Here is a 9,684-nt window from a genome sequence, read left to right as displayed (position 1 = left end):
TCCCATGCCAGTTGCTGAAATGTTAGTCGACTCTGCAGCCGGATTTGAATATCTCAGTTTATTGGATAGATATTCAGGCTATAACCAAATTTTTATAGCTGACGAAGATGTACCTAAGACGGCGTTTCGATGCCCAGGTGCTTTGGGAACTTATGAATGGGTGGTAATGCCTTTTGGTTTAAAAAATGCTGGAGCTACATACCAACGAGCCATGAATTCCATGTTTCATGATTTTATTGACAAGTTTATGCAGGTTTATATTGATGATATTGTAATAAAATCTAACTCTGAAAATGGTCACTTAGACCATCTTCGACAATCTTTTGAACGTATGAGGAAATATGGACTCAAAATGAACCCTTTAAAATGTGCTTTTGGTGTACATGCAGGGGATTTCCTAGGCTTCGTGGTTCACAAGAAAGGCATTGAGATAAACCAAAATAAGACGAAAGCCATCTTGGAGCTAAAGGCGCCAGAAACAAAGAAACAACTCCAGTCATTGTTGGGGAAGATCAATTTCTTGAGGAGATTCTTCTCAAATCTAAGTGGCAAAACGAAGATATTTTCACCACTTGTGAAACTCAAGAACCAAGATCAATTCAAATGGGAACAAGAACATCAACAGGCGTTCGACCAAATAAAAGCTTATTTAACTAAGCCTCCTATTTTGTTACCCCCCAATAGGACAAAGAGTATGAAATTATACATAGCTGCATCAGGCTCGACAATTGGGAGTATGTTGGCCCAAGAAGATGATAATGGCGTCGAAAGAGCCATATATTATCTAAGTCGAACCCTAGTAGATGCTGAAACTAGGTATAATGATATTGAAAAATTATGCTTATGCTTGTATTTCTCATGTAACAAACTTAAGCAATATATAAAGCCTGTTGATGTGTATGTGTCCTCTCATTTTGATATTATTAAACATATGTTATCTAAACCAATTTTGCATAGTCGAATTGGTAAGTGGGCCTTAGCGCTAACTGAATTCTCCTTAACATATGTTCCTTTAAAAGCTATGAAAGGACAAGTTGTGGCTGATTTTATAGTCGACCATGGGTTAGTCGAATTGTCTATAAATCAAGTCGAGCAAACTAACTGGAAATTGTTTTTTGATGGGTCTAGTAACAAAAATGGGTCAGGCATTGGAGTCCTAATTATTTCCCCTAAGGGACTTCCAACTAAGTTCCATTACAAAATGAAAGAAGTATGCTCTAATAATGAAGTCGAATATGAAGCCTTGATTACTGGTTTATAAGCCCTAATAGATTTGGGGGCAACCCGAGTTGAGATTCGAGGTGATTCTGAACTAGTGATTCGACAAATCAAAAAAGAGTATAAGTGCATTAAAGAAAATCTAATAATGTATTATGCAATCGTGATACGCTTATTAGAAAGCTTCGAGCATGTTGAGATCTTGCATGTACCAAGATCCAACAACTACATTGCCAATGAATTGGCACAAATTGCTTCTGGGTATAGGGTTTCTAAAGACAAGTTGGAAGATATGGTCGAGATCAAGAATAAAGAAACTCATGAAGTATTAAATAAATGGGGTCAATTGTCGACGTCAAAATTCGAGGGGGTAGAAAATGATGTTGGAATTAAAAATTTGTATGCATTGGAAATTTTTGCCATCGACAATATGACTGATGTTGATTGGAGAAACCCATTGGTCCAATACCTAAATAATCCAGTCGGAGGAACTGATCGAAAGATTAAATATAGAGCTCTAAACTATGTGATATTAGGAAATGATTTATACAAGAAAACCGCCGAGGGTGTATTGTTGAAATGCTTAAGTGAAGCTGAAGCATATTTGGCTGTGTCAGAAGTTCATAGTGGTGTTTGTGGAGCTCATCAATCAGGCTATAAGATGAAATGGTTGTTGTTTAGACAGGGTTTATATTGGCCGACAATGCTAAAAGACTGTATTGAATATGCAAAAGGATGCCAGGAGTGCCAGAAATTTTCAGGTATTCAACACGTTCCAGCCAGTGAATTGCATGCGATCATTAAACCTTGGCCTTTTAGAGGATGGGCTTTGGATTTAATAGGAGAGATTAAACCTGCATCTTCCAAGCAACAAAGATTCATCTTAGTAGGAATAGATTATTTTACTAAATGGATAGAGGCAATCCCACTAGTTAATGCTGATCAAGAAGCAGTGATTAGTTTCATACAAAAACACATTATCTACAGATATGGGATCCCAGAAACTATTACTACTGATCAAGGATCAATTTTTGTTGGTCAAAAAATGCAAGCTTTTGCAGCAGAAACAGGGTTTAAATTGCTAACATCTACTCCATATTATGCCCAGGCAAATGGTCAGGTCGAAGCTGCTAATAAAGTTATCATAAATTTAATAAAGAAGCATGTGGGGAAAAAGCCAAGAAATTGGCATCAAATGCTCGACCAAATCCTTTGGGCTTGTCGAACGTCACCAAAGGAAGCAATAAAAACTACCCCATTTCGTTTGACTTTTGGGCATGACGCTGTATTGCCTGCAGAGATTCATCTACAGTCGACAAGAATTCAACGACAAAATAGTCTCTCGTCTGACGAATACTGGAATATGATGTTAGATGAGTTAGTCGAATTAGACGAAGAGAGGCTAATAGCGTTGGATAGATTAATAAGACAAAAGGAAAAAGTGGCGAAAGCCTACAACAAGAAAGTCAAGGAGAAGACATTCATGGTAGGTGACTATGTATGGAAGGTGATTCTACCTATGGATCAAAGGAATAAGTTACTGGGTAAATGGTCCCCGAGTTGGGAAGGACCGTTTAAGATTTTGCAAGTGTTTTCAAACAATGCATATGAAATTGAAGAACTAAATGCAGATAGTCGAATCTTGAGGATAAATGGTAAATATTTGAAAAAATATAAACCTATACTTCAAGAAATTCGAATAAGAGAATAAAAAAACAGAGATTATATTAAAATGGCTAAAAGTCTTGGCCAGTCATTACAAAAAGTGCCTTCATAAAAGGCGCAGTCATTACAACAAAAAAAAAAAAAACTGGCAAACCCTAAAGCCACTAAAATATTCAATATTTAGTGAACTCTTTGGTCGATATCCTCCAGAGATAGTAGAGGTAGGCTTTCGGCTTCGAACATCTCTACGCGCCCGGCCTGGCGCATTTTCCTCACTACACCTTGCTTGAGAAATAGGTAGGACAAGAATCTTCCATAAGGGAGACAAGTCACCATTCCTCGACGAGAGGCCGTCGAAGAGACAGCTTCCACGAGTTGTTTAAAAATCAAAAGAGGAAAATTGATTTTCTTTCCTTGAAGAGCACAAGAAATGAACTCCAAGTCTTCTACCATAATTTTATTTTTATTATGGTTGCGCGGACGGAAGTTGCCGACCAAAAGCTGGTGCCAAATTTTGATAACTCTGGCACAAAAGGGGTCATTGTCCATGAGATCCTTTAACATATTAGAAGTGTTCATGTCGAAGACGTTGTCAACAAACGTTGCACCGGTATTGCTGCATTTCAACAAATCAGAGATTGTTGAAGGAGTGATGCTGACATGAGCCCCTCGAATGGTGGAGGTTATGGTAGTCCTCCCTTCCAGATCTATGCGCAAAGATGCAAATCTCCAGAACTCAATCAGCATGCAGGGATAGATGTTTCCATCTAGAATTTCAAGATAAAATGCAAGCCCCTGGCTAGCATAGAGGGCACGAGCATTGATATGATTCGCATCAAACTCCTCTGCAGAAAGCTTAAATTCTTTCTTAATGCAGGATCTTATGTTGGCATTTGTTAAAGGTTGTGCCATAGTTTGAAAAGATTGAAAAGATGAAAGAGTTTAAGATGTTGTGCGTAAGGAGATGTAAAAAAGAAGTGGAAGGAATGAGGCTATATATAGAGAATGTGTAGTTACTTCAGCAAGACAAACGTGGGAGAAGGAAGTTAGAAGATCAAAAATCGTATTAAATATCTTGGAAACTGACACAAGCAAGCTGGAAGCAGTTAATAGCCCACTAACCTAGCGTTTAGGTAATAATTAGTGCCTGGGAAAATGAAACGTAATCATGGCGTAATGGGAATTAACAAAAGTCGAAACCCAAGAAAGAACTGAAACGACATCTTTCTCTTTCCTAAAGTCAGTCGAAAGAAGTCGCTTGGAGGGGCAATTTGTTACCCTAGGATTTCGACTTACTAAATAAATGGGCAACTAAGGCCCAAAATTGGCAATTGGGCCTCAATTTGGTGAGAAGGCCCTAAATTAGTAATTGGGCTTCAATTGAATAATTACATTGCCATTTGGGTCGAAGTGGTTCGACCAAATAACGCTTAGTAGTCGAAGCTGTTCGACTAGAAAGATGATCAGAGGCTCCAGCGTTCGACCAAACCAAAAGGATGCGAAGACTTAAGGATTTTTGGCTGCAGAAACTGAAGTGGAGGTCGAGAGGCAGTAGAAGTTAAGAGGCAGTTCCAGGCAGTTTTTCTGGCAGTTCTCACAGGACGCGTGGAAGTCTCACAATTGAAGATCTTGCATGTCGAAGACACGTGTTGACTGATAGCCAGTCGACCGTTAGTAGTAGTTATTTTATTTTTCTATTTAAGCAAGTTTTATAGGAATAGTTAGAGGTCCGCATTTTTTACATAAACACAAGTAAAACTCAAATCTCTGCGCAATGAGTAACGAGTGCAACCTTGGAATGTACGTATGCGTACCAGTTTAATTCAATGCAATCATTTTACATTACATTTTATCTTTCAGTGCACATTTACTGCCTTCTTTTTTATTGCTTTGATTTACTTTAAAGCTTTTAATTTCAGTGTTTACTTTTACGTTAAAGTCGCTTTTTTACATTTAATATAAATCAGATACACATAACATAACAAAATAAAGCAATCAGTCCTGGAGTATTCTAGTTGACTCCGCAAAGTAACCTTTAAAAAGGAAACTAGCGCTTGTTTACCATTTTTCTGGGTAAACAGAAGCCAAATCGAGAGAAATCATATTTGTGCTTGGAAAATAATGTCATCATCATAAATATTGTTGTTCTTATTACCTTACTACACAACACATGTAGTCACACTTTTTCTTATGTTTACGTACCACCCTACACTTTCTTGCATATTTTTTTAGCAAATCTAACTTCTTTATCGTTCAACACGTTATGCTCGAGTATTACATCTTTCAACTGCTTTAGTGAGAAAAAATTTGTTCCAATTATAAAATCCAAATTCTTAGTCATGACATCACCTTCATTTAACCTAATCACATTAGACTTGTCTTCACTACTATCATCTTATGCACCATTGGCAAGTTCATTTTTGATATACTAATCTTCTATAACTTGCTCCTTTCCTATTTCTCATGTATTAAAGACATGAGGTGGTGGTTCAATCATGGTCATAGCACCATCAACATTATTGTGTTACTACTTTGACTTACATGTGCACAAATTGTGAAAACAACATCAAACTCATTCATATAGTCTTTGCCACTATCATCAATATATATATATATATATATATATATATATATATATATATATATATATATATATATATATATATATATATATATATATATATATATATATATATATATATATATATATATATATATATGATCAAGTATATACAATTTAATACTTGTTTAAATATCGTAAAAATCTACATAACAATACAAAGTAAATTCTCATAATAAAATGTTAAATATTAATATACGATCAAGTATAATGACTACTCAATACCTACAAATACAATGCGATACAATGCAACATGTATAACAAATTTAAGAACATGTGAGATCAACTTTCACCGTCAAGAAAGTATTCATCTCTTGGTGAGGCTTCATTGGGACCACAAACCGTAACTTTCAATGCCCTTATCAACTTGAGGGACCACCACCTTCAACTCGAGATTTCAATGGAACCACATACCATATCTTTCAATGTCCGCAACTTTTAATTAAAATTAGTCCCGTGTTAATGTTTAATACATTAAAGGTTTTAAATGAATTGAGGATTCTATCTAGGAATAAAGTTGAATATTAATGATCATAATCTCTTTAAGAGGGATATAAATTAAGGTTTCGGTCGAAGATGATTTGAGGGTGGTGTTTCTCAAATTAGTGTATTGGATTTTTCTATTTTAATTGACAGATTAACCAATAAAATTAAAGTTCAAATTAACAAAATCAAAATTGACATCTAAGTGTCTACTTAATCAACGTCCAATAGACAAAAAAATAACAACTGTCTTTTCATGACAATTGACTGGGTCCCACATCAAAATTATTTCTCTCTTCATATGGGAAGAAATGGAATCAATTCCGTGAATTTGTGTGTTTTTCCTATATAGCATTGCTGATAAATATATATTAAATGCTATTTTTCTTCTCTTAATATAAAAAATTTATTTTTACATATAGCCACATCTGAGTTATGTTTTAAAATTTTAATAAGATTAATTTAATAATTTTATAAAAACAATATCATAATTTAATCACATAAGTTAATCATAATTAATAAAATTAAATTGTTATAATTAATTCAACATTAAATAATAAATTAAGTTTACTAAATTAAAATATTTTAAAAATTAATTTAATATTAATTTAATTTTCATGTAATAAATAATTAATTTTATTTATAAATTAAAACAATAAAAAACTAAAATAATTTATATTTGAAATTAAATTATTATGATAATATAATTATATGTTTTAATATAAGTCTTTTCAAAAGTTAAACATACTTCTTTCTCTTTTATTTCTTTCTTCTTTCTCTTGTATGTTTTAAATCTATTATATTTCTCATCTATTTCTCTCTTTTTATATTCTTTCTCATTTATTTCTCTCTTTTCACTTTCTTCTTATTGTCAAACACACCCTGCATGAATCATTAATAAAAAAAATATGAAAAATATTGTTAAAAATATTTTGAAAACTAAAAACAAAATTTAGGACTACCAAAATTTTATTAAAGTCAAAAAAATTCTAAACTAATACATTCTAGGGATGGCAAACGGGCATGATCATCCGTTTAGTCCCGTTCCACAAAAATCCGAAAAAAAACATGATAGAGTGGACTTTGTTGAGGATGGTAACCTAAAATCTTGCCATGCCCTAAAAAAATTAAGTGTGAGACGGCCCTACGACATTGCACCTTGTAAGTTTATAATTTTTAAATGTTCGTATAAATATTCGTACTCACATAAGCTCGAAAAACAGAACTAAACAAACATATTAAAATATTTGGGTCTAAAAGTTTAACTCAACTAATAAAAAAACGCAGATAAAATAAACATATCCGACATACTGTTAGAAAATCAATTCAATTCAAATGTATCGAGGCTAGAATCGTGAACGAAATCACTTTCCTTATAAGTATTTCAAGCACTCTCAATATATCTTAGAGTTGGAACGCAGGAATACCCAGGATAATTCAGCTTTTTATCGAGTTTGCGTAAGACCGACGAAAACTCGGATGTAGCGAAGAGTGTCTGGAATTTTAGTGAAGATAATAATAGGCTTATCAGATGTACAATTTTGTTATTTATTTATGAATCAAGAATGAGGTTTTTATAGGCCACTTTAGTATTGTTTATAAGGTAGCGACCCTTCGTGAAACAATTCCTTTTCCAAAAGTTACAATGCTTGGCCTATTGCAACATTTACCAAGAGTTGCATATTTTCATTCTGCAACACTTCACGAAGTGTTGCCTATTTCTGATTCAAACTACAAACAGTCTATTGCAACACTTCACGAAGTGTTGCCTATTTCTGATTCAAACTACAAACAGCCTATTGCAACACTTCACGAAGTGTTGCCTATTTTCATATTCAAAATACAAACTTCACATAGATATTTTCTTGTCATTTTGGAACACACCTATGGTGATTAAATATTATTAGATATTAATAATTTCCAACAATCCCCCACTTGTTCTAATAATGACAAGATCAATTCCAAAAAAAAAGGGAAACAAAGAATGTTAATACAATTAAGTATCTTTCGATTTTAAACTTAATCTTAGTAAGGATAACGCAAAGTCTAATCGGAATATTAGGTAGCAATGCTTTTAAACCATTAATCCATATGATTATACCGGCGTTACGTTACACACATTCTTTAAGGGTTCTTCGCCTACATTTCTCGCCTAGCACTATTTATGGCCATGTGCTTTTCCTGTTCTTCATGAATTTTTCATGAGAGAAACTCCAACTCTCACTTTAAGACGGCACCATCTAAAAATTCACATAGGTGAAGTTCATATTGTGTCATTTTCCATGAGACACGTACCCTCGGTATTGAACTTCATTAAGAGTTTAAAAGAAAACTGAACCCTCATTTTTAAGGTCAACATTATCGCGAAATGTTTGACAATTATCCAAATCAACGACTTGTTGTTACCCATTGAAAATCTTGAGGTTAATGTTCTGTTAACGTAAGATTGGGTTGCCGCCGCTGTCGGAACTCTTACTCAAGGAGTTTCAACCTCATACCTCTCGAGGTTGTTTTTTACTAAGTCTCTGGCAGGTGGCTTAGTAAATGAATTTCCCAAATTATAGATCGATCGTATATATGCGAGTAAATGATTACATCTTTAATCAATTTTCTCACGAATGTCTAAGGCCTCAGTGCCTAGACTTTTTATTTTACACTTATCTGAATTCTCTTGTTAAATTGGCTTGACTAACACATTGTGTTAACACCTTTGAAACATTGTGTTTAGCCAATGGAACTTCTGAAAGAAGGTCCCTAAACCATTTAACTTCTTTGACCAGTGGAAGCGAGATCCACACACCATGGCTCCATGGTCAAGATAGTGATGTATGCTTGTTTCTTGCTCTTCCAAGAAATCTCACCCCAACTAATGTAAATATCCACTTAGTTGTAAATATATGATCTCCAACACTCGATATCCAACTCATATTGGTATATCCTTCTAATATGGCAGGAAACCTACCATAATGGAGGTCAAGATTTGGTTTTAAAAGATAATCAAAATCCTTGTGATGTCCTTCGAGTGCTCACCACTTGGATTGCTAGTAAATCTACTCATTTACTATTTGCAACTGCTATATCGTATATAGTACATTGCATGAGAAAACCAATTTCACTTGTGTATTCTAATATAGCCATAGCTCTCCCATCATCATTTTGACACTAAGATCAAATTGAATATTCACTTTTTGAAACGTGAAAGTTTGAACTTATCAAGAACTTTCTCAACAAAGTATATTTGACTAAGTTCATAACCCCCACTATTTTTTCATTACTTTGATCCCCAAAAGAGTGTCAATTAGTCTAAGATATTTCATCTTGAATGTGGAAGTTTTCTCAATATAGTGTGTTTAACTATGTTTTAAACCCCCACTCTTTCGCTTTACTTTGATCGAAAAGAGTGTCCACTATTTCAAGATTTTCATCTTGGTTGTGGAAGTTAGAAACCTCTCCGTTTCTAAGATTTCATTCATCTTTTTGATAATGATCAACATGTAATCAACATAGAGACAAAGGAATATCACAATATTCTTACACAACTTTGCGTACAAATACTTATCACAAGAATTAGATGAATAAGGTTTTTAGATGACCATGCATGATAATGCAAGAAGGTTTTTAGATGAAGTGAGAGATAAAATTATGAGCAATTTAAAATAAATAGTATGAATTGCAATGAGTACCTTAGTTATGTTCAC

The sequence above is a fragment of the Vicia villosa genome, unplaced genomic scaffold (genome assembly GCF_029867415.1).
Source record: "Vicia villosa cultivar HV-30 ecotype Madison, WI unplaced genomic scaffold, Vvil1.0 ctg.001530F_1_1, whole genome shotgun sequence".
NCBI lineage: Eukaryota > Viridiplantae > Streptophyta > Magnoliopsida > Fabales > Fabaceae > Vicia > Vicia villosa.
The sequence above is the reverse complement of the archived record's forward strand: the minus strand, read 5'-3'. Positions refer to the sequence as shown.